The sequence below is a fragment of the Micropterus salmoides genome, unplaced genomic scaffold (assembly GCF_014851395.1).
Source record: "Micropterus salmoides isolate LMB-PRFRI ecotype aquatic unplaced genomic scaffold, ASM1485139v1 Ms_hic_scaffold_14, whole genome shotgun sequence".
NCBI lineage: Eukaryota > Metazoa > Chordata > Actinopteri > Centrarchiformes > Centrarchidae > Micropterus > Micropterus salmoides.
The window spans coordinates 3,924,779-3,952,272 of record NW_024040485.1 but is presented as its reverse complement, the minus strand read 5'-3'; the positions used below and the strand labels follow the sequence as shown (position 1 = coordinate 3,952,272).

At 40.6% G+C, this 27,494-nt stretch overlaps 1 protein-coding gene across 3 annotated transcripts in view; it reads right to left on the bottom strand.

Annotated features, from left to right (window-relative positions):
- Window positions 1-27,494, bottom strand: part of LOC119901686 (disco-interacting protein 2 homolog C) — a 220,763-nt gene that overhangs the window by 133,180 nt on the left and 60,089 nt on the right. The gene's annotated exons all lie outside the window — the stretch shown is intronic.

The following is a 27,494-nucleotide window of genomic DNA, read 5'->3' as shown; positions in this document are numbered from 1 at the left end:
TTATCTTGCAGAGAAGGCCTATAGTCAATCATGTTAATCTTACATGTCATCTGTTGAACCATATCCTGCAAGCTTTATAGCTCACACAAAAACAAATGTGACTCGAACACACCTTGGTACTTAAAACCAAGCTGCCAACGATTACAGCGATGAAGACTGACCTCCTTAAGGAGAAGATGCGATGGACATGACGTTAGATAACACTGTTACACTTGTGTGCATGGGGGAGGAAGTATTCAGATCCTGAAAGCAGCAACACTGCAATAATAAAACACTCCATTACAAGTAAGATGTGTGCAGTGAAACTGCACAAAATGTATTAATTGTATAATCTCTTAATTTAGTACAGTAGTTCCAAGACATCAAAAAAATGTTTTTTAAAAATGCATATTGGCCATTGGAAAGGCAGTGACAAACAACATATTTCATCTTTAATTTGTTTTATTTCAGATTGGCGGACTTGGGGGGACTTCCCTAGCGACACTACTCTAGTTATTCAGTATGTGCTTCTTTCTTACTGTTAAGACTAGAAAAATCTGTCGTTACGCGAGGCCTCATGTGACCTCGATACTCTTCATGTCTCATGTTTCCAGCTTCAGAGGAATGAGGACCCAGGTGTGTGTGTGTGTGTGTGTGTGTGTGTGTGTTACATATGTGTGAAAACAGGATGTTGGGAAAAGGCAGAGGGGAACTGAGAAGCTGACCCAGTCAGGACACAGACATCCTGCTGAGATACAAACAACACACACACACACACACACACACACACACTCGGGCAGGCTCAAACACACACTTTCTCATGCTAAGACAAACACACACACACACACAAACTTCTACATGAAGGTGTTGACATGTTAACACAGAGAACATACTTACAGTACAGCACAAACATAGAGGAAAGGAAACCAACACACACACACACACACACACACACACTGACCTCAGCCCTCCTCCACGTCACTTAACTGGGAAGTTAAATGCAGGTCGAACAACTTTAACAATAGCCTACAATTCCCAGAATCCCACAGGGAGAAAGACAATTTGAAGCTACTTGACATTGCTGAGCGGCAGAGCAGCCTCTCATGTTACTCTGAAGCACCATAAAAACTTTATTTTGACATCCTGCGGTTCAGACAGTAACAACAGGCCGCCGAGCATCAAATTAAGACCAACCACCGTCTAGTTTAGATTTGGCTGAACATTTTCACAAACACACACACACACACACACACACACACACACACACACACACACACACACACACTATAAGAGGCTCCTAACCTGACTGTGACAGTGCAGGTTATTATTGCTGGCTGATTTATCACAATGGTGCCTTTCTTTCTGTATTTATTTTGCTTTATTATCATCATTCTGCTGCTCTGGTTTCACAATTCCTTTTGTTCGTCTGCTGCCTAATTATTGTCCTTGGTCTTAAATTGAAAGTTAGATATTTTTCTCAGGGTTTGAACATTTATATGTTCGAATGTTCTGCTGTACAATTAAATATAAAAATAAAATGAATGAAAACAGAGCACACATATACAAATATGTATTTGTTGGGCTCTTATCCAACACATTGTCTATTGATTTCAAATGAGTTTAATTGATGTTCATTTACACTGATTGTATTACACATGTACATTTAGCAATTTCACTGGCCTCTCAAAATTATCAGCAATTTCAAAACCTGTTGTTCTTAAAATAAAGTAAAATAAATGTTTACATGCTCACTTGAAACATAAAAGAAAAATCATGCTTCAGTGGAGTGGAGTGGATTTCTGAAATATTCAGTGTGAAAGTTCAGTCCAGTGTGATAGCCCACATTTCTTCAAGAAACGTCTTCATATTAAACATTAATTGTGGGTGACATTAACTGAAACTCAACAGACATCTACAGTCTGATACGAATCCCCTTTTATGACATTCAAGACAAAGATATTTTTTTAACCTTCAGCAGGCTGATTTATTCACCTCAACACTGCTGCTGTAAACTCATCTCCTTCACTGCACTTCTTTAAAAGACATTTCATTTTAAATGGCAGTTAACGGGACAGGAAAACATTCCTGCTCATAATCACTCTTTACATTTAACATCCCTTGACTGGAAAAGCCAATAACCCGTGTTTTAGCAGGTTTTTTAAAGAACGTTTCATTCAAGCCCTTGCCAAACAAGTTCATACAATGCTGATTATGCCTATCACCGCGGTAATGATGTGTTTTATGTCAACCAGCAATTATTGTTTTGCCAGAGCTAAAGTAAGTAGCAAACCAGAGCCACGCAGAGAGCTCCATGATCCACTATTGCTGTGGAAAAAAAAAAAACATTGAAGAGGATGTTGAAATGTCAGGTTTGTTCATTTTGGTATTATGATTGGAGAGTTTGTGTTGATATGCTCAGGCAACGTACTTATATGCAGTCATGCCAATGAAGCTACTTGATTTGAAACTGAACAGACAAGATCCAACTCTCTCTCTACATGGCTCTGGAGCAACAGTAGCTGCAAGTAGCTACAGCAACTAGGAGTGTGACAGAGCCTGTAGTGGAAAAACCAAAACCAAGAACGGATTCTGATGCTCTATATTAAAAACATCTTGTATCTTGTAACAAAAAACAGAGCGCTCAATGGTGAGGACAAACATGGATTGGTGTATATTTTTCTTGATGGACAGCGCTGAGAGAAGAGAAAGACTGAGGGCCGACAGATGTCACATTACTGCTCTTGGACAGGTCGGTATTGGTAAAATATTTGGAGTGGGCTGTATAGCTATTACATTTACTTTAATGATGGATTATTGTCTTAGAAGTGGACATTTCTCTGTATTTCTGCTATTTCTGAACACGAGTCTGGGCCGAGCTCACCTGTACCTATCATGAGCAGGACAGCATGACAGTGTTTGTGTAATAACTCTCACTGCCTGCGTAGACAAAAGTTCTGTCCTGCAGCTTTAAAACCAACAAAAATTTCAACAACAAATGTAGTGTAGCTCAGAGTGTCAGGAAGGTAGCAGAGGATTCAGAATAAGTCTGTGAACGGGAAGTCTTTAGTCCATAAAGATGAGCTTAAACTGTGTGGGGTGAGAGAGAATTGCAAGTTACTAATGCAAACACACACAGAGGCTTATTACAGATTAACAATTCATTGAAATCTAACAAAATGACTTGTTGGAATGCAGAACAGAGGAACACACTTGCTTTTAACATTAATATCAATATCAAACATATATAAGACATATTTACTACATTGTGACATTCATTTCTGTCACTTTGCACAGTTCTAGCTTCTACTTTTATTACAAGTTCTGCTACCAGTCCTGGTTTGACTTTTATCTTTATTACAGGTGCTGGTCATGTAATTAGAATATCATCAAAAAGTTGATTTATTTCAGTAATTCCATTCAAAAAGTGAAACTTGGATATTATATTCATTCATTACACACAGACTGATATATTTAAAATTTTTATTTCATTTAATTGTGATGATTAAAAATGACAACTACTGAAAATCCCAAATTCAGTATCTCCAAAAATTAGAATATAACTTAATACAAAAAAAAGGATTTTTAGAAATGTTGGCCAACTGAAAAGTATGAGCATGTACAGCACTCAATACTTAGTTGGGGCTCCTTTTGCCTGAATTACTGCAGCAATGCGGTGTGGCATGGAGTCCATCAGTCTGTGGCACTGCTCAGGTGTTATGAGAGCCCAGGTTGCTCTGATAGTGGCCTTCAGCTCTTCTGCATTGTTGGGTCTGGCGTATCGCATCTTCCTCTTCACAGTACCCCATAGATTTTCTATAGGGTTAAGGTCAGGCGAGTTTGCTGGCCTATTAAGAACAGGGATACCATGGTCCTTAAACCAGGTACTGGTAGCTTTGGCACTGTGTGCAGGTGCCAAGTCCTGTTGGAAAATGAAATCTGCATCTCCATAAAGTTGGTCAGCAGCAGGAAGCATGAAGTGCTCTAAAACTTCCTGGTAGACGGCTGCGTTGACCTTGGACCTCAGAAAACACAGTGGACCAACACCAGCAGATGACATGGCACCCCAAACCATCACTGGCTGTGGAAACTTTACACTGGACTTCAAGCAACGTGGATTCTGTGCCTCTCCACTCTTTCTCCAGACTCTGGGACCTTGATTTCCAAAGGAAATTCAAAATTTACTTTCATCAGAGAACATAACTTTGGACCACTCAGCAGCAGTCCAGTCCTTTTTGTCTTTAGCCCAGGCGAGACGCTTCTGACGCTGTGTCTTCAAGAGTTCAAGAGTGGCTTGACACAAGGAATGCGACAGCTGAAACCCATGTCTTGCATACGTCTGTGCGTGGTGGTTCTTGAAGCACTGACTCCAGTTGCAGTCCACTCTTTGTGAATCTCCTCCACATTTTTGAATGGCTTTTGTTTCACAATCCTCTCCAGGGTGCGGTTATCTCTATTGCTTGTACACTTTTTTCTACCACATCTTTTCCTTCCCTTCGCCTCTCTATTAATGTGCTTGGACACAGAGCTCTGTGAACAGCAAGCCTCTTTAGCAATGACCTTTTATGTCTTGCCCTCCTTGTGCAAGGTGTCAATGGTCGTCTTTTGGACAGCTGTCAAGTCAGCAGTCTTCCCCATGATTGTGTAGCCTACAGAACTAGACTGAGAGACCATTTAAAGGCCTTTGCAGGTGTTTTGAATTAATTAGCTGATTAGAGTGTGGCACCAGGTGACTTCAATATTGAACCTTTTCACAATATTCTAATTTTCTGAGATACTGATTTTGGGGTTCTCATTAGTTGTCAGTTACAATCATTAAAATTTAAGGAATGAACACTTGAAATATATCAGTCTGTGTGGAATGAGTGTATTCATTATACAAGTTTCACTTTTTGAATGGAATTACTGAAATAAATCAACTTTTTGATGATATTCTAATCAGATGACCAGCACCTGTATTACTGACGACTGCTGTTATTGTTTAGGTGTGTTGAGACTGACTGCATAGTGAATTTCATGAGTCAGCACAACCGCAAACAATGTCAAGGTTAGGGATAGGGCACACGTCAGCATCATCAGAAAATGTTTGATATTGAGTGACAAACTTGCACTCATCTGAATCTGTGCGACTCCACTCTCAAATGTACAGACTAAAGAGGAAAAACAACTACACGCACGTGATGCACACTGTTAGCTAGCTGACACTACTGGTAATGTATTTACATTTAAATAGAAATTTGAGCCTGGCCACTCCTTTCCAACTACAACAAAACACATTATAAATCTGTTAACCATGCAAATGGACACAAGGCATATATAGTATCGTATCCAAACACATGGATGAGTGATCACTCATGCTTAACCCAGCACACATACACATACACACAGTCTCCCTTCTCCCATTTAGCAGGGCCAAGAGGCTAAAAGAGCTGAGCCAGGGAGATCCCAGGCGAACTCAGCCTGAACAACAATATATCAAAAAAAGAAAGAAAAAAAAACAGCTATCTCACCACTTCATCTGCAGCCCAACTGATCCACAGCAACAGAGGGAGCCGGGCAATGTGAACTGTATATTACATGTAAGAGTGTACATGACCTGGAAGGGAAAATGAACTTGGGAGGGTCTGGACTGAGCAATGGCAGGACAGCCTCTGTTAGGAAAGTTCATAAATGTTCTGTGTGTCTGTGGGATTTTACAAATCAACTCTCTGGGCTGCAAAAACAGATGCAATTTCTGTTTGACTTTGGATTCAATTACTTTGGATACAAGGACATACTGTGCCACTAAGTTATGAACTTACCTTTTATCCCTCTGCACTGCTGCCACAGTGATATTTTGTTTTTGTCATGCTCGTGTTACACATGTGAAAACCCTGTTAGAAACCAATTTACACAAAATCTAGTTGTGTTAATTAGATTTCCTGTAATCTCTTACCCCATTTAAACCAACCAAATTTCTAGCCTGCGTGCTTTTAAAGAAATCAGATTACTGCAGAAAACTGTAACCACATTACTGTAAACACACTATTTAAGCTGTGGCAGATAAGTTAGTGTATTCCTCAGGTGACCAGCCATCATGTTTTTAGGTGTTGGTGCTGCAGCGAGGAAAGAGCTTTATCATGCAATGTGTTCTGTTTTAATTAAAGAAATGTGTCATTGTCATTTGTTGTTATTTTGATTTGTAGTTTAATTCACTAAGCTAACTATGTTGTCACTGATCTCATACAAGTGAAACCATTTCAAATCCAACCATTTATTGTCCAAGAGGCACAGCAAAAAGTATTATTATCAGTTCTTAAAAAGCAGGCTGCTCTGCATTATGACAGAGGCAGAGGCATTCCCTGCCCTCTCAGCATATCTGAAACTAGACCCTGAGGGGGTTTGACCCTTCCGGGGCGATGGGAGAAACACAGCAAAGGCAGAACGGTGTTCAGCTCCGTCAGCAGCTCCCGTCAGTGTTTGTCGCAGGACTCAAGGGAAGTGAAGCGATCTGTGGTTAACGTACTCCAGGACAAAAGAGCAGGAAACTGTCTGCGTTGTTCTGCCATAATCCCTGTCTTACATTACATCTATCCATTACACTCCACCAAATCCCTACAGTCCTTAAACATGAAGACACCTTCAAAGATGATACCTCACACACTAACAGTTGAAGGGTTATGACTATGAAAGGTAAAGAGGAGACCACTTTACTCCATTTATCTCACTCTGTTTGTTGTAAATATCTCAAACAGCAGGGAAAGCACAGCACTCCTCTCCAGCTGTAATCACATGGATGCAAAGAAGACTGAAGAAACAAGGGAAAAGTGACCACTGACATGACTCACACTGGGGACATTGTGATTACAGTCTTAACTCACAAGGCCACCAGGATGCCCAGTGTAAATATTATCTCGCACCTTGATTGTCCAATTCTGTCCAGGTCTTTTTAAGCAATATGTCAATTTTGAGGAGGGAAAGCATCCCTGCTCTCGGCTTTGCCACCAAGCCAATGAAAAAGAAATATCTGAACTAAAATCACAGACTGTGTATTCTCACAGTTTGGACTGATTACTTCAATCACCCATATGTAAGGCACATAAAGTAATCTGTATTCTACTAAATGGATGATACAGTGATATAAGTCTATATGTAATACTATTTATAATCTACTTTTCGCTGTATGTTTTGTGCTGACTCATTTACATACTAAAAGGCAAAGTGATATTATCCATAAAGCATAAAGCATAAACCAGACACCAGTGTTGATAATATTTACTTCTCCACTATCTGAGCATCCTGTCATGTCTACAGCACTTTGACAAATCAGACTGTGACCCGGGCAAAGAGCTGCAACGCTTCAAAAATTAACAGAGGCAACGGGATAGAGGGACGGACAGAATCAGAGAAGATTTTAAATGATTAGTGGGTGTTTTCAGGCAGAAATGCAGAATATGAAAGGGAGAGTCAAGACGGTGATTCCCTGGTGTCTGAAACGCAGCAGGAATAAAATTAACACTCTCAGGCTCTACCCACTGTCCTCGTCTGCCCTTATAGCTTAACAACCTAGCTACCGCTCTGCTCCTCATGATCAACTCTAATAACACTCTCTCATTTTACCGTTAAACGATTTCGAGTTCATGCGGCGAGGACAACACCTTGGCAGCTCGGTAGCACCAAATGCCGTAATGAGTCTTGTAAAATCTGTAATAGGAAGCAGCTCTGTCTGAGTCTAAAGTCAGCAGAACAATTTCAACAATTTTTTTCCCCCCCTGAATTAACTTCTCACTACAGCTCATTTCTATTATCTAGTTTGTAATTTGAAAATCACTGTGAAACGTCATTTTTATTGATGTGGTGATAAGCATAAGAAAGGTGCTTCTAACTGCCAGTCGATGATAAAGAAGAAGGAAATTCACCACCAATGCAAACAAAAAAGCAATGATATTTTCAAAGGAGCGTTAAGTTAAATCAGGTTTTCTATTCCCTGCTCTCATAAATTAAAACAGTGAAATTAATCTGATCATTTATTTTAGAAGGTCAGTTTATTAAGCACTACTGACATTGGACAAAACTGTAAAACATGTTTGGTCACCATAAAGTCAATATTGAGTACCATAAATCTCTTTGGGCCCATTAGAGGTATCGATGAGACTGTTTTAGCCTAACTGGGTGGGTTAACTATCCTGCAAATCAAAAAAGGTTGAAGTTTGTTTACTGTAACTGTAAAATAAACCCCTGATACCCTCACCTTTATTTCTCCTTCAGCTGCAGTAGCATGAAACAGCAAAAAACAGCAAAGAGGTGTACCTGCTGCATTATGACGACTGGCTGTGGCTGAGGGGGGAGATTAGCCTTGCTAGCTGCCGTTAGCAGCTAAATCTGTCCATCTAAAACCATCTACCATCAGACGGGAATGAAGCGGAGCAGAAAATCAATTTACAACGGCCCCCAGCAAGGTCGCCTTCTTGCATCCGCACTGAGAAACCACCTGAAGGCTATACCCCATGCACGAACGACAGCCTTGTTGGCATGAATGACTGTTTGGTATCTGATGTGATTTTATTTTTCCTTTGGTTTGGTTATACTTAATTCCTCTCATTACCATTGTTTATAAAGATAGAGCATTAAGTTGTTGTACTCACCAATAAGGTATGAAACAACCAAATTTTGCTGCTATATACACAAGCTCATATGCATTACCAAGGACGGCAAAATTGCATGTTACGGTGTACGGTGACTTGACAAAAAGTTAATCATGTTCATTTTCTGCACTGACAATGTCAGGTGACTGACTCCTGGAGCATTAGGATGGACATCCAACTTAGTCATCATCAACACAAAAGATGAAAAACTGATTAAAAAGTCAAAAGATACGGGCATGTGGACAATTCTGTTGCATCACACTTGCTTTCAAAACATGCTTATCCAATTTAGCATACATTAGCAAGTGCAGCAATAGCATGCTAGCATGTAGTCTAATATTTAAAACTTTGCTAAACTTTAGGTTTTATGAGGTAATTTCATTCCAACCATAGCTTATGAATGTTTGGGAGACCCTATAAATGTGGTCATGGTTGGTTAAACATTTTATTATTTGTTTAGTTGTTCTGTCAGTTTTCTTTACATAGTTTACTATATTATATAAATCTCAAAGTGTAGGCTCTCCAAGTTTAAGTATAAACTAAGCCTAGCTGTTATTTCCTAAAAAAATAAAGAAAGAGCAGAATTCCTCCCAGAAACACACTGCACACATCTAAAACTGGCTACACTAGCTTGTGGAGTAGGTGTGGCGCTGATCCTGAAAGTTAGCCTAGCTTATCTATTTTAAAGCTCAACGATGGCGGCTGGTTATTCTTGGCCAGATAAGAAGCCACGGCTTGCTGTGGAGGAGCAGGCCAGAGGTGGAGGTGTTATCATGGTAGGAGGACCCCTCCTTCAACAGGGATCTGTATCTCCTCTCTCCGACGAGATTAGCGGGCACTGCAGCACTGAGGCCATTAGATATAACAGAGAGCGCAAAAAAGAAGTGGCAACACAGACATCGGAAGCTTCATGGCCAAAAGTATGTGGACACATTTATTGCAGCCATATGTGATAAGTGAACATCTTATTCCAAAACCACAAGCATTAACGCATTACACAGCCTCCACTCTTCTTCTTTCAGGCTTTGCACCAGAGCATTAGTGAGCTCCAACACTGTTGGTGATCAGGTCTGGCTCACAGTCTGCTTTCCAGTTCATCCTAAAGGTGTTGGATGGCGTACATGTCAGGCCTCTGTGCAGCCCAGTTAAGTTATTTAACTGCAAACTTGGAAAACTATTTCTCTACATCCCCCTGTGTAAAAGGCTCGATGTTTCCCTCCCTCTCCACCTCAAGCTGATGTGTGGCGAGTGTTTTGGAGCAAAATAGCTGGGTGCTACGCATTGGTGGTGGTTGAGATGAGTTTATATAGAAATGTAATCCATCATTATTATTATTTATTCTTTGTGCCCAGGGGCATTGTCATGTCAAAACAGAAAGGGCTTCCCCAAAAATTTGAAGCAAACTATCATCTAAAATATAAACTCAATTTTGATCCAGATTGTAAGGATTTGGTTGAAGAGATAGCCCAGAGAATTAGTAGTTTTGAAAAATTTTACTGTTCTTTCCACTTATCCAGAGTCAGAAACTAACACATGCCTTAAGACAGATCTTTTTTAAGTATTGGGTGTAGTCTGAAGTTATATCAAACAGCAATATTTGGCTATCTTGGCTCAACTGTTAAATGTTTATGGCAGGGGTCGGCAAATAACGTCTGGTATCGGGCCAAATTTTTTTCAAGCCGTTACATGGCGGGCCAGAACAAAGTCAAATTATTTCAAATCCTAGTATACTCATATGCACGTTTAGCTCAGTCGGTACTGTGCGGGACTCTGGTTAGGAAGGTTGAAAGATCGGTTCTAACTAACTTCAGATATTTATTTTTTCTCCCTTGTTAAATAAATTGATTATAAGGACACTTCTGCGCACACAGGTTTATGATAAATGCTCACAATAAAAAAAAGAAATCACGGGGAGAACATGCAAACTCCACACAGAAAGGCATGGGAAACCGGGGTTTGAACCCACCACCTTCTTGCTGTGAAGCGACAGTGCTAACCACTGCACCACCGTGCCGCCCTTCCAGTCACTATCAATTTATATATTTTTATTTTTCTGCTATCAAAGCAATCTGGCCAGATTTTATTGCTGGTGGGCCTGTTCTGGCCCGCAGGCCGCCTATTGCCGACCACTAACATAATCATGATGCCATAGACATCCAGATAATAGCAAGTAAACTGAGCTTTTCCAAGCTGTCTGATGGGAGGTCCACAGTCTCAGACTCTGAAAACTCCTGGTCTTGAGTTTAGATGGACAAATGGTAACCCTGCCGTTTACTGTCCCGTCTCTGAACCCGTTGTCATGTTCAACTAATGTTGATCATAACAGCAACAACAACATGAGCTGCTCCAGTGAAAGACGAATGGATCAAACCGTAGATGGAGGAGTCAGCCGCATTCCTTCAGCATGGGTCCCCTCTCAGCAGGTGGTCCTCTGAGGGGAATGTGATGACAGTCTGACAGAGGAACTTCTGGTATGCTGATAATGCAGCGCTCTGCTTACTACTGTAAAACACTGGGGCAAATCCTCCTCTGCTGTCCACCTCGAGGAACAGCTGGGCCTGTTCTCTCGACTACAGCTCTGTAAACAGTCTCTACTCACTCACAAACATTTTTCTGCAATCATTTAATTGTTGATGCAAGGACAGGCATCGGATTGATGCATAGCTGCAACCGGAGCCAAAAGCAGTCAAAACAATTGTTCTAGAAAGTCGGGTGTTTATTCAGACTGTTGACAGAACCAAGATGCAGCAGATCCACATCTAAATCTCTGGAAAACTGAGTGAATTTACCGTGACCCTAAGAAACTTTAAGCATTACATCTGGTTTCATTCTGAATATAACAAAGTATAACTGATTTAAATTCTCACACCTTACACCTCCCTACAAAGAAGTCCACATTCCAGAATGAGGAGACAGTCAAGAGAATTTACTTTTTCTGACTTTTCTCCAATACTTGCTTTTTACTAGGGAAATACTACATATGTTTACTCAAATTAAAGATATTAGTCAGTGGTTCCCAATGTTGAAAGTCATTTAGAAATATATGTATTTTGGAACCTGCTTTGTTGATAGCCATGTTTGCTAATTAGCATTTTTCTTCTTCCCGGCCTTTAGCTGACAAGCTGCTACATTTCATGGTCACCAACTGTCAACAACCAATGAGGAATGCGTCAACCATGTGCACGTGTGTGTACGTGAGAGTCCTTATGTGTGCTAGCAGACCACGAAATACAAACAAAACCTCTGGGGAAAATATTGCTCTGTAGCGCCACAAGAGGTCAAAAACTCCACAGGGTACACTTGAAAAGATTTGACTTCTTCCACAACTGCTAGTTTCAATCAAGTGACAATAGAGGAAGAGACAAAACATTGTTAGTGTAAATTGTGGCTTATCAACCTCTGTGGGGAAACTAAACCACTGCAGCAGCAAGATGTAACAGGATACTATAAAGAACAACTTGTAAAAGTAACCAGACACAGGTCATGCACTTCAAGGCTTTTCAAGCCTCTTTTATCATACCTTCCTGAATGTGCTGTATATCTGTCAGTCTGTTGATGTGGACCACTTCAGCTCCTCCCTGCTTTTTCCTGCACCACCAACGTCTCCATCGGTGTCCTACCCAGACGACCCGAAAAGAGCCAGCCTTTTCATCTCCATGAATCTTTCATGCCGTCTAAAACAGCACTAACACACGTTGCAACAAATCCCTTCCAGAAACCCTTCCCCTCCTCCTGCTGGGGAAGCGGGTTCATCCACGCACCAGGGACCTCTCACCGCTCTCTCTCTCTCGCTCGCTCGCTCCCTGACAGCCTGACCTACTGTGTGTTTCCTCCTCCTCTGTCTTCTGTGTCTCTACCTTTATGCTGCTGTCTCTTTCATCCTTTATTTGATCTCCAGAGTATTCCCTTTTCGCTTTCTCCGTCTGGCCTCAATATCCGACAGATACTGTCCACGCCCATCCAGACTGTACACAGGATAAGCTGCAGAGCACACAGACAATAAACTCTAGGAGCACTCAAGTGCTTGTTATTTAGCACACATATTTAAAAATCAAAATAAAAGCATGCAGAAATTCATGCATATGCCTTTGTGATACTGACAAAAAAAATTTATTTTCAATTCAAGCATTGACCTAAAAACATTCTTATCTTGTCAAATTAATGTATTTCATATAATCTTATAAGGTTTGGCCATAGTAAGCTATGATGCCATGTATGCTGCTGAGTGGCACTTAGCTATAAGCTGCAAGCACAGATAAATTTCAAATATTTTACATATTTACTAACATAGCATTTTCTGCACTTTCTTCCTGTGTTTCTGAACCAATTATGGGTCCAAAGTCTGGATCCTGTCCTGTCCCCCGTCATCATGTGCTGCATTTCAAGCGGATGATACACTTTAAGGAAGTCAAATTGCCAAAACCTCTCTGTTCCCAGTTACGTCTAAGTAACAAGTGGATTGCTGATGTTATTTCAAATGAATCTGTCCTTACTGAACTAACTTTATGCCAAGCATTGTCAAGAGCAAAGTTGAATGATATTACGTCAAACAGCCTTATTTCCCTCTTTTTCAAAGGCAGTGAATGATAAATACCAATAAATCTGACCGCTCCTTCAATACTGTTACTAAAATCTAAAGTGAGCCAATGTGACACGGACCATGAACTCAAAAGCCACAACTGCAAGTGAGGAAGGACACACTTCTTTAATCGGGTGTTAGCTGAAATAAGTCAGTCTCATACACACACACACAGCAAAACACTCGCACAAGACCTTTAAGAGTTCTTATCTTTGACTGTCAGTTTGTGAATGTGTGAAAGGAGGAAAGGGCAGCCATAAGCGTGCGAGGCTGGAGGTGCTGCATGTCCCTGTGTATGAGAGTTTCCTATCCAGCCTCCTGCAGTTTAAATAACAGCCATTATTACTGTCAAGGAGGATGCCGTCTAATTATACGGCAAACAGATAAACACACACACCTGGTGTTACTCCATTCCTAAATATTACTTTTATCTCAACATGCTCCTGAGTTAAAATTGTTGTCTGCCCATAAGTGCAAACTATTCTCACTATTCACAGAGCATTCTGAATCACTCAAATTACTGGTAATATTACTGCTGGAGTTTATCCAAATACAACATTTCCCTTAACCCTTTAACTTGCAAAAAAGCAACATTATTAGCAAAGGTCTGTTATATATAATATACTAATATCTTTATTTACCATGCTGTCGGTATATTGATGTAATGATTCCATCCATTTACCTCCGGAGTAACCAGCGCGTTGTTAAAGGTCTCTCCGTCAGCTCGACGTCTCTCCCTGACTGACCTCCAGACTGTCTGAAGGGCTGCTGTCTCTGCTGGGTGTCTGGCCTGAAGTCCTCAGACGCAGACTGAAAAACGCGCCCTAGAAACAGGCTGGCTCTGTCTCCATAATTCAGGTGTGTGAATTAGATCGGCTGCATTATTTAACCGTGGCACAGTTGCAGTGGCCGGTCCCCCCGCTGATCCAAATGTGTCACTTCACCTCGCAATCCTCTCAGGGTGACAGGGCCCTTCTGGCCAAACACACACACACAGACACACACCCACAGATATGTGTGCACATACACCTAGCGCAAGAAATGTCCCCAAGCAGAAATGTGTCTCCCATTGCACAAAAACACACAAAGAAGCAGCTTCAGCAGTCATTTATGAGCACACACACACAGGCAGACCCATATGCTATATTATATATAATATGCATATATCACTTGCACTCGCATACTTAATTGCAACACACACATGCTTTCTAGAACATTCCCCACCTACAGGCAGGCTATAACCCAGTTAAGTTGTTCAGTTGAAATGTTAATATTAAAACCTCAGCTGACCTGAGTTCAGTGTTTCACATGCAAAGAGTTATTAAGCACATGTACACTGTTTATGAAGTTTCTGTGGTAGAAATATTGTCAGCAATGCAGATAAAAACGGCTGCCTGCCTGTGCGCACTCCGCCGTGCACTCAGTGAATGTTAAAATGTGCTTTTGGGGAGAGGCTTTGGATTGAGATATTTTTTGGTAAGATAATTTCAAAATGTAGTTGTCCCTTGCTAGTTCACCAGTTTTGCAAACCCTAGCTTTAAGGAGGGTGTTTGGAGGCTGGCAGTGTTAGCGGATCTCAGTTTAAAGATGTTTTTTACTCCGGCGTTTCCTGTGTTTGGGTTGGCAAACGGATCACTTTTGCCCCTCACTCACTCTTCTTCTCTTTCGTTTCCTTTGGCATTCCTTCCTCTCCTATTTTTGTCTTTCTAAAAACTCTCTCTGTTTGATTTGCCTCTTTATGTTTTCTTCCCTCATCTTGCACTCTTTATACACCTCTTTCCCTTTTTTCTTCTTATCTGTTCCCCCTTTCTTTCTCCGTGTCCATTTATGGGCAGCGTGCTCAGAGCTAAGTCTCCTTCAGGCAAACCAACACAGAGTCAATGTTTCCCTGGATTTGAGGTGGAATAGAGTCCTGCAGGCTTCTTCAGCAGAGCAGGTTTGATACTAAACAACAGACTGTCAGAATGTCTTTTAAAAAAGCAAATAAACAGCTTACAAATCACGTGTTGATAAAACAAGAGCTACATACAGTACAATCCCCATGTCAAGAAATGTTAAGGCAAGCTGCAGTGTTCCAGACCACAAATGCTCAGAACTAGTGTTTGACATCCTAAATGTAGCTTCAGCAGTCTTAAACAAGTTAATGTGGTGTTCCTGTGATCTAAATGAATGACAAAAGTCCTTGCTGTGTCCTTGTAGCTTTGTGGTCCAAGATGCACACCAAGGAATCACTAAGCCTCTGGTTCAGCCATGGAGCTTAGTTTCTGTCGAGTTAAGGAAAAGGACTTATTTTACATATAGGAGAAGATGCAGATATTTATAAATGAAATAATGAATCGATTAGTCATGCGTAATAGGCAACTATTTTGATAATCAGTGCTCTAAATTATTCTTAATAAATGTGAATGAGTTGGAATATAATCTAAAAATTAAGCATACAGTGTGTGTGTGTGTGCATATCTACCTGTATATCATAGTATACCACTGATCTGTAAAAAAATCTGCAAAATTTCTGTGCAGCAGACTGTTCAGTTGATTCAATGTAGAATATTATCACCAAAGTATGGAGAACTACAAACTATGTGAGTTACAGTGTGTGTGTGTGTACTTGACAATAAACTGAGTAAGAACCCAAGGGACAATGAGTTGGAGGGGAATGGATGAGATGGATATTTGTAAATGGACTGTACTTACATAGCACCTTCCTAGTCTTCTGACCAACTAAAGCGCTTATAAGCTTCATCACATTCACACACAGACGGCAGAGGCTAAGGTGCCAACTGCTCATCAGAAACAGAAACTAACATTCACACAACCATCGGGAGCAATCTGGGGTTCAGTGTGGAGACTGGAGGAGCCAGGGATTGAACTGCTGATCTTCTGATTAGTGGGCAACCCACTCTACCTCCTGAGCCACTGCTGTCACCCGAGACCCCCCCCCACCTCTTGGCATGCCAGCAGGCCCGACCGTGCCACAATCTGCAATCACTTCCTGCATCCACTGTGTGTGTGTGTGTGTGTGTGTGTGTGTGTGTGTGTGTGTGTGTGTGTGTGTGTGTGTGTGTGTGTGTGTGTGTGTGTCCACCCAGCTGAAGGCTGACTAACAAGCTCCTGGTGGGACTGGCAGGTGAGGAAGAGGAGGGAAAAGGAAGAAGCGCTGATTTTTTGTAAAGCAAGTGGACACCAGCTCATAAAATGGTTTGCTGGATCAACCAAACCTGTAAATGTTTTAGAAGATTCCTGAAACTTGCTTCAGGTGTGTGATCCCTCACAGTGGACATCATGTCTGCATTTATTATTGGTCACACGATGCAGTGAGGACACTTCCAATCAATCTGCCCTTACAACTAAATTACTACACAATAATACAGACTTGATGTTCACTGTGATTGATTATCTACCTGTGGTGAGTTCTAAGACTCTAGTAATAGGTTTTCATATCATATGGAAATGACTGGAAAACAAATAGCTGGCTGGACGTAAGAGAAAATACATTTTACAAGCATTAGAATTAGAATGCATTTAAGAATGCATTAGAAAATCAACAGCAGTAACGGACAAGTGCAAGAATGAGATTTTGTCATGTGCTTTGACACCAACAAGACTGGGCTTAGAGTTGAATCCCTCTTATCTTGAAATCCTGATCTGAAGTGCAGCAATTTCCAAACTAACCGTAGCCAACAACAATATTATCACCAATGGCATCCAGCTCTAAGAAGTTAAATTCAAAATCCACAGGTCTGACACATCAAAGGCAGCGTAACATTCAGTCTGACACCCAAAATTGGCAACACAACGAGAGCGACATCTGAGCAAGTGAATGAGCAGCAGGTGAGTTGGAAGTCAAAGAAACAGCACCTTTTGTACGTGACACTTAAGTTGACACTGAACTCACACAGATGCAAGACGATAACTAAAGTGCTACTGAAGCATCTGTCGGTTCAGTCCACACCGACACAGAAATACAGATCTTCAGGGAACAGAGTAGTTTTGAAGTCGACATTTAACATAATTATACAGGGAGAAAACAACAAGTGTTGTGTCATCATTATACAGTGTAGTTAATAAGTTCATTTGACAGCAGGAAATTTGTACAGCTGCACGAAGAGATTGCGCTTTTCCCGCGCCGCTGCCCCAAAACAAAAAGACTGAGCATACATAAGCGCTCCAGAAACACTCAAAAAACACTGTGGTGGCGTGGCGTCAACCTCAAGAGGCGGCACCACAAACCTCCGTCAACATCAGTCAGAACAACCATCCAACCTGCCCAGTTAACCACACCTGTCATCACAGAGCCTATATTTTTGTACATTGTCGATTTAAAAATATATGTGGTTTAAAGTCAGTAAGATGTGTAAAATTACACGTGTATTTACAAGTGTGCTTGTGCCACACGGCTACACACACACACACACACACACACACACTAACATTACTTACACATTGGGGGGGGGTTAACATATGGCTTCCTGTGTATGAGGCGACAGTTAGGAGGCATGTGTTGTTGACAGCATGCAATAAATAATGCAAGGTTTTTTCCACAAGCATATGTTTCTGTGTATGTGTACCATGTGAAATGAGGGGCCCTGGGAATATCTCTGATATGTATCCTAACATGTACCCTGCATGCTTGCTTGCTGATTGGCTGAAAGGCGTTGTAACTGGAGAATCACTCTTATCTTCGTGTTACTGTCTGCGGAACTTAAAGATTTAGAAATCTGTTCAGTAGAAATTCAGCCACAAGTAGTTTTGCTTAAAAAAAGTCATTTCCATTTGAGCCATTTCACAGATGCATTCTTCCCGTAAAGGAAAAACTCTGTAGCTGTGAAGCTCCATCTATATCTGACAGCCTGCTCGGTCTCTGTCACCTTCACCAAAAACCTCCATCAACAAACCTATGCTAAATAAGATGCAAAAATAAGATGCAGTGCATAGAAAACCCCTCTTCTCTCACCCCTCTTGGACATTTTCATGTTTTATTGTTTCACAAAAAGTTGAATAAATGTGTTAAACAAAGTGTCGCGACTTGATTTGCGAAGACACATCATTAGTAAATGGCGATAACCTCTGTTTAGTCACACAGTGTTTCAATTAGAGGTCTGCAAGGCCATCGTGTCCTGACGGGGCCCAACACGCTGGGTCTATCCGGGCCGGGCTCAGGTCACTTTCAGAGGCAAATATTGTACTTTTAACTCTACGCTATATTTATCTGACAGCAATAGTTACTAGTTCCTTTTCAGATTCATATTTACATTAAAAAAACATGTGATAGGCTTAAAAATACAACACATTGTTTGATGTTAAACAAGTGGTTCCAAACCTTTTAAGCGTATGACCCCTTTAAAAAAAATTCCGATGTCTGAGTTTTTAGCAAGCGATTTTCCATCTAAACTTGAAATAAACTGGATAAATTATCCAATATTCTACAATTAAAGCAAAGATCAGAGAAAAGTCTAAAAAGTGAAAACCGATTTGTGTAAAAGAACTTATTTAACAATATAATTATGCAGAACACGTTTGTGCAGAATGACTACTTTTACTTTAATTCCATTCTGTTTTCTGTACTTTTTAGTTAATTAAGATTTTGAATACAGAGCATTTACTTGCAACATAGTATTTTTACATGGTTGTATTAATAGGATCTGAGGACTTCTTCCACATAATCATATGAATGTACCCCTCTGTGATAAATAAAGACATGTCTCATTTCATTAATAGTTGCAGCACAGTTCTGCAGCTTCCTGTTGTTCTCCATCCACCACCGGTATACCAATGCCATCAGCGCGGCTCAAAGAGAAGCTGATTACACAAGGACAAGTTGTAATTAAGTCTAGTGTCTTGGGGCTCCTCTCACCTGCTGCCTCACTAAACACTGCTGACACTCACTGAGGCTGACCAATACTTCATTATGGCTTAAGTGAAAAAGAATCAATAGAAGCTAGCAGAGCAGTCAAGTCTGTATGGCCTCCGTCTGGCTTCTCTGTCAGGCATCAATCACAGACAGGGAGCGAGAGAGACAGAAGATCCGGAGAAAAACAGCTGAACAGCAAAGCTCCGAAAAGAAGAGAAAGCAAGTCCTGCAGAATGCTGAGAGGAGCGAAACGTGCAGCTAGCAGCTTTTGTGATGACATTAACAAAAGAGGAGTTTCATTGCGAGATGAGATATCCAGCATATGAAAAAGCAACACTGAGCACTTAAACTGCCTGGATCCTGTATGTGGTAGAGATAACATCATAAATCTCTGTCAGACATCAAAATATGGGCAAAAGCTGAGGTAGGAAAGAGCTGTACTACAGAACAAAATGATACAGAGAATTGTGCGTAATTGCTATGCAAAGACTGTGCAGGCTTTCCCTCAAATATACAACAAAATCATTCAACGCAAAGACAGACAGGCTTTCAAAGGCTGCGGTATTGTTTGCAATCTTAATTAAAGACACTTTTTCCATTCCACTGAATCTAATCAAAAAATACAGGGTTACGAAATCCACCAAGCTAACATACAAACGTTCAACTCTCACACTTGAACCAAACAAGTGGCTAAAAGACTCACATCACTGAGTCAACAAACCATGTGACTTTTCAAACAGGTGAAAGGCAAACAGAGGCCAGGCACCAGGCTCTCCTGTTGAACACGTCGCTCAGTTGAGTTTATAGCTTTATTTTTCTTGTACCACGTGGCTGTAAAATAAAACTGTGAGCACAGACCTGTGAAATTTGAATTTTTTCACACGGAAACTGAGTCAATGAAGCAGCCTTTAGTAATACTGCTTGTGAAATGAAATGCAACAGGAGGATGGGCAGGAGGACAGGGAGTTCTATAAACATCTGCAACACACTGAGGCAACAGAAAATGAAAGACACACTATATGTGGATAAGGAAACAAAACAATCAGGAGAATAATTATTATTTTAAAAAAGTAATGATCACACCTTTACACCTGTCCAAACATACAAACACATGAGATTTAATCAACTGTATTTATGGGGTTCTGGTACTGTTAAAGGCAGTAGATTATCTTGTTCTAATAAAGCAGTTAATTTCAATGTATTTTAGGGTGCCATGGATGTTTAATGAACACATCTCTAGCAGACCCAACACTAACGGAACTTCAGGACCTTCACAAGAACAACACTTGTTGCGGGGTAGCCACTGGATCTGGTTATACAGGGCTTCAAAATTGCCAGTCAATGCTTGGTCAGATTCATTGGCTTGTTTACTTATTCTTTGAGATCTTGTATGGTGCTAAAACTGTACACATTTGAGCAGTTAAAAAATACTTCCTGGACTGGAAATGAACAGAATCCCGGCAGTAAATTAAGTTTCCTCCAAAACGCTTTTGGCAAAAACCATTTAGAAAAATATAAAGTTAAGTTGCTAAAACTTTAAGGCCCTAACAGATAAATGAAGGATAAAAAACGCATTAGGTGGTGGAGGTGTCTTATAAAGTTTAACATATTCATATAACCATTATTTTGTGTGTTTAAACTTAGTGTGATTCTGATAGCAGTGGACAGCAATGGAAAGAGGTGGCTATCATGAACTATCTTTCATGTGCATGTCACTGGGTTCAGAGTAGTACAACTGGAATTAAACTGCACTCCTGCAACAACACATCAAATAATATTTCCACCAGACTCTGGAGAAACACTCCCAGACAACAGTCCAGACTCCCCAGGTGTAAATGAAACAGAAGGCCAACTGAAACTTTTCAGAGGAAAGGTACTGAAGAAAGCATCCGTTCACCTAGGAAGATCCTAGAAATATCTGATAACTCTTGAAAGACAGACACTGACAAGTGAGGCTAAATATCAAATTTTCAATCAAGTGAGCAGCTTCCAGAGACTTTCAAACTCATTCAGTCATGATGTGAAGCAACAACACAATCTCACCTCTTCTCTTTCCAATGTGATTACCTGAGCCGACACTGAGGCCTCAAAGGTTTTTACATCAATGAGGTGAATGAGGCCCCGCCACGCTGAACCAGTGCTAATCCAGATTAATGCCAGCTTGGGTTTTTTTTCTCCACGGTGGTCATTCCCAGTGATGGAAATCCTATTAATACAAAAGCTTGTTTCAGCCATGAAATTGCAAACAAAGAGTTGCTTCAAAAAGGAAGAAATTACTTATTTGGTGGAGTTACCCCCAAGAAAAAGAAGAACAGAGGAGGGATTTGTTACAAACTGTTACACTGAAGCAAAGACTTCACCATTGGAAATGTTTTTTTTGTTTAACCAAAATGAGATGACATTAAACTAATGAGATGTGATACTTTTCAGTGGGTTTATCACTACAAAAGGACCCATTTCACATTACACAAAGCCATTTGTCTCAAAGTTAATTTAAAATATACTGACTGATGTAGATTTTAAGAACTGCATTTTTTAAGAGAAGGTTTGTCAGCACATGTATCCAACCATGAGCCCCCTTGCTTCATTTGTACTGGTTGCAGTTTGGGTCCTAGTGTAGCTGCCTCAGTTATATCAGTTTTGTGCTGTTGCAGGCAGCAGAGACTCCCCAGACAGCCTATAAACCAGCTGACCCTAGTCCAAAAATGGCTACCCTGTAATGGAGAAAAGAAGCATTCCTGAAATACTAAAGTACACTTAGCACAATGATGCATTTGTCCAAAGATAGCCCTGCAGCGCTGCCTTGGATTTCATTGAAAAAGAGGAGGTATGTTCCAGATGGTTTGTGCTGTTGGGATTATGTAAGAGCATTCAGAAGGGGGAAAACTCTGAATCCCCATCATTTGGTCAAATAAAAGCACATGGCCTCGTCTGTGTGACATTGTTGACACGGCGATGCCCAGTAGTGGCAATAGCGGCTGAATAATTGCTCTCCATGGAGTTTTGTGGCCATTAAACATGCCTACAAGCGGTGACACATCAATCACGGCACCAACTGAGGCAGCATTAATTAAAAATATGAATTTGAAATAAATTATCACTGCTTTGGGTCACAGCATAACCCATATAGCTCACACTGAGGCCGCCAGAGAGGGAATTAGTGCTCAGTTAATTATGATACACTGATATGCATGTTTCCTGTGGGGGGAGAAAAATCAACAAAGTGCACTACAGTGAAATATCCCTCGAGGTCTACGAGCTCTACATGGCTATTTGGCCAACAATGTTTTGGTGTCACCAACAAATTTACTTATCAACTGTAATTTACATTCTGGTAATTTGTTTTTTAACCCATATTTAACCACAAGAGGTATGTTTGCAGAACGTGTAGATGAGTACACAAATCATCTTGTCCTTCTGAATTGGGGATTGGCATATTTTAATAGAAAGGCAAAAGTCTCCATTAAAAACACCATATGGGAGTGATCATGAAAGCCCTGACATATGATTATGGTGGTTCAGAATCATTTTTCCATTTACTGGGGAGAACCCTGAGTGAACATGCCAAACCTTTTAAAAAAAGAGTCACCAGCTCACTGAAACGCTTTCATCAAAACTGTGTTCTACCAGACACATAGTTCCTTTAACCGGTGCATTCAGCCGTTATTATTTTTCAGCTACATAATGACTCAGGCAGCTCTTGTAAGCAGCTGGTTTTGGGACCAAAGACTTATTATCTCTGACCGTTATTATTCTTTTATCCATCTGTTTATCTATTCTAGTTCTAGTTCCAATGTGATTACCTTTTTCTGACTTGGGAGCAATCACACATTACTCAAAGATTATTTCCCAAATGCAAGTCCTGTAGTCACACCTGATAGAGAAATAAGCCCAAACCGTAGTCATTTTTAGCATGTGATATATTTAGTTAGTTCAAAAGTGAAGCCAAATACAAACAGAGTATAGCTACTGTTAGTTAAATTGATTGTTTTAGTATAAATGTTTTTACTACTTAATTTTACTCGGACATTAAAAATTTTACTCAGACGCTGACATTAATTCCCCCCCCCACATGCCTGTAAACATGGTCAAACTTCAATAGACACACAAATGGACAGATTGTAGCCATAATGTAACATGGTTAGCAAGTTTCATACAAACTACACAACTACACCACAGATAACTGTTCCATTAAAAGAGAACATCTGTCGTGATGTGAATGGCTAGACCTCCAATATATAACCACTCCAAGTTCTCAACTATAATTGGCAGGAAGAAATTGTCTTATATTAAAGCCATTAATGCTAATAATAAGAGCAGAAAGCACACAGTATGGAGGTTGTGGTTCTCTGCTACCTCCAGGTTCACAGAAACCCAGCCACACACACACACACACACACACACACAGTCTCACCATGCCGATGGACAACTGGTGTTCTCTGCAGTGCACACATGGCCGGGTGCAGAAAGACAAGCATGTCAGTAGAAGACGTGAACCGTGTGTCATTTCTCGTTCTGATGGTGAGTGTCGAACACGACCCACCATGTTTTGAACCAGTCTGTGAAAAACTGGTCAGCTAAACCGGCGCCAGGAATGAAATAGAAAATTGTCTCGCTGTCACTTGGAGCAAAATTCAAAGCTGATAAAGTTGCCAGGCAAGTCAGGTGTGAAACACATGATTTTATACAAACATTACCAACCAAATCTGGTCTGAATAAAACCAGAAAAAATAATAACAAAATGCCCAGTTTTTTCCTGTTTAAGACACTTTTCTTATATTTTTATTCTATTCAATTAATTTCACTTCAATTAAAATATGTTCATTTACATATTGTAGAATAATCTCTAAATGTTATTTTTCTTAGTGGGTGAAAATCTTTGTTTTGAGATTATAACCCAGTGTGTGTTACTCAGGTCCTGGCTATGCAATGTGTCGCTCCCCGAGGCTGCTGGGAGAACAGAGAGCCGGCTCTGATGAGTCGCTGAGTCACATGCTTCATTCTCTGCCAGCGTCCAGAATATCGCCAGAACCCTGCAGCTACAAACTGTGTCAGTCCCAAGAACAGTCAGGAGTCTGGTCCTATGAATCCACTGTGTGTGTGTGTGTGTGTGTGTGTGTGTGTGTGTGTGTGTGTGTGTGTGTGATCATTGAGTGTGTGTTTGTTCTTTTGGAAATCACAGCTTGGTGTCCCAGCTGAAGAGCATCTCTGACTCCCATGGTTTGGCTTACCCATTAATTCATGAGCATGCGGTGTGATCAGCCAGTAAACCAGTCTAAAGGTAAACCAGTATGCAGTCATGTTGTCAACACAGGAGCAAATTAGGTGAAGCAAGCAAAGTTACTTTGGTTGTCCAAAGTCCCTGAAGTAAAAGTCTAATTCCTTTTCTCACAGACAATGTTAGGTTTAGATGAACATAAAACTCCAAATATGAACAACTGTGTTAGAAAATATGTTAGTAATTTTCTAAATGATCATCATGAAATATTGAAGACCTGAAACTAGTAATTAAGTGAATTTGCTCCTAACTGTTCTGATTCATGCATCTGGTTGGTGTCTTCTCCATAGCAATGCCCACTGAGGATCATGGGAACTGTAGTATGTAGCCAAAACAGTTTTTTTCTTTCAAAAATGCCTGTGGTTGGTTCAAACCATCCATTTCATTTCTGTGTTTAAACCATTAAACTCTGGTCACAGACGTTCACACCAGGAAAAAATACATTCAGGCTGGTGATGTTTCTCTGTGTTAAAGTACTAATAAACCAGTTAATAAACCAGTCAATTTGACTGGTTTAAATAGAGGTAATTGAGGTATCTTAAGTACACACACACACACACACTGTTCTCTCTCTGTAAAGGGCTGAGTTTAAGTGTGTGTGTGCTGATATCAGAGAGGAGGAATGCCATTTGGGATTATAGTGTCACCCTGACACTTCTATTAATAACACAGCCTGTATGTGTGTGTGTGTGTGTGTGTGTGTGTGTGTGTGTGTGTGTGTGTGTGTGTATACATATATTTGTCTATGTGGGTCTGCAAACTACAACTGGGCCAGAAACAGACTTGTAACCTCAAAGTTTGAATCCCCAGATTGTCTACTCTTCCTTCCTTCCGTAGACTACTAACCACGTGCCACTGAGCAAGGCATACAACCTCCAGGTGTAAGCACCAGGACAGCTGGCAGAAATTGTGTTTGTCCACTAACACACACACACACACACCACTTGACTCCCACGCCACAGGCAATTTGTACGTGTGTCTTTGAATGATTATGTAAATTTGAACAGCTGAATGAGTGTGTATACAGATTCTTTCCCACTGACTGACTGCGTCCCTGACCAACAACTGCAATGTCAATGCGCGCATACACACACACCCACACACACACACACGAGAAAGAGCTATGTGATCTGATTCACCTCTGCTCACATACTGCAAAGTCAGACACTTGTGTTCAGAAAGACAAGTGCTCTTACTCAGAGGTTGCGGGTTCAACAGCTCACAAATAACCCTTTAACCCGAACACCTGCCCCTGAGCAAGGCAACTGTTTTGAGTAAACTGATCGAAGGGCATGAATGACTAAAGGCTTGTAAGAGAGAAATGGGTAAGGATGGATGGAAACATCTAAGAATAAGGGAATGAAAAGGTTTGGGTGTAAAGTGAGAAGGGAGCATTAAGTAATGCAAAGCAAGATGGGAAGAAAGATGGAACAAATCGAAATTAAAATGAAATTGTGAGATACTGAAAGGAATTTTACTGAGAGGGAAGAAGGAAGATGGACAGCAGTGAAAAGGATGAGGGAAGAAAGGAAGGATGAACAAAGATGAAATGGTTAGTGTAAGAAAGGATATAAAGTCAGCAAAATGTGGATAAGACGATGGAGGTCAGAAAAGAAGAAAGGTTTGAAAATAAATGTGAGGGATAAAGCAGGGATGCATTCATCTTCCCTTCTTCACCACCTTACTTTTCATTACTTACTTTTCTTCCATCATTATATTTATTTATTTTATTTAAAAGGGACAGCGTACAGTAAAACATAAACGTTACATTTGATGCACTGTACCAGATTACTGCTTCAAGCTAATTCGCATCTGCATATTCCCATCCTTGTCCTTGCTTTATGTTCATCTATTTATTGAAATTTGTAGACAGACTTCTCCCCATTTTCTTTCAGTGTTTCCCACCTTGCTTCCTTGCTCCGTTCCCTTCTTGTCTCCTCATTGGGTCAGCCAGGTCGCTCTGCCACGACAAATGATCATTACAGCTCTGTAACAGCAGCAGCCCTCTCCATGTCAAAATGTCACATCTGATTATACTGCACTGCCTTTAACGTGGCAGTCATAGTCTCTCTCACACACATAAACACGCTGACTTTTCCAGTATCAGCTGAGCTGGTGGAGAGCAGCAGAGCCTGTAAATAGCTGTGAACTAGGGAAGGATTGGGCTGTGGGGAGGGGTGCGAGAGGGGGTTAATCACCAGCTCATTCATTAATAATGAAGCTAATTAGCTAAGTGTGAAGACGAGTGCTGTATGTGCTGCGGAGGGGGTAAAAAATAAAAACTGCAATTAGCAAATATGTCTATCAGTATGAATTCTGCTAATAACCTGACAGTCTTGTCTGTTCTTCCCAAAGTCTCTCAGTGTTGAAGAGGTTGATTTGGACAGTACAATACAGCAAGAATGTGTGACTGCAGGGTTGTTGCTTTAAATCCCTGAGACAGCTCTGATAATCTTTTTCATGACGTTGGCTAATGTTTAACAGAATTAATCTATTTTTCATTGTTGTGAATCAGTTTCTCTTTTTAAACACACATGTTGTATGAAGCATATCTACCTGTACATACAGTATCTCACAAAAGTGAGTTCACCCCTCACAATTTTGTAAATATTTGATTATATCTTTTCATGTGACAACACTGAAGAAATGACACTTTGCTACAGTGTAAAGTAGTGAATGTACAGCGTGTATGTGTAAATTTACTGTCCCCTCAAAATAACACATCACATTAACCTCTTACCATTCCTGTAAAATTCCAGAAGTGTTTTATTGCTGGTAGATCATGAACTTCCTACTTAAAGCTGGATATCGTTATTTTCAGAATTTTATTGGCTACAGGAAGTGCCAGTCATCGGCAGGCTCTCCTTGGCTACTGTAGGCCGTGGACGTGACATGTGGGCTCCTATTGGGTCGAATTCGGGGTCAGTCGAAAGGTCAGAGTTCAGCGGCTAATTTGAATACAAGATATCGTAGTTGTTTACATCCAAATCTGAGTTATTATGTTATAATGACAAACCTGCCATGTCTGCCGGCAAATATGAAATGATGCAGCAGCAGTCCCTGGGGATTTATTGATGGAATTATGTGTTTTGGACTACATGTTTTTACTGGATTGGATCGTCTGGACCTTTCACAACGTAATAAGTGAATAGTAATCGTTGGATTACTATGAGGCTTCATAGGTGA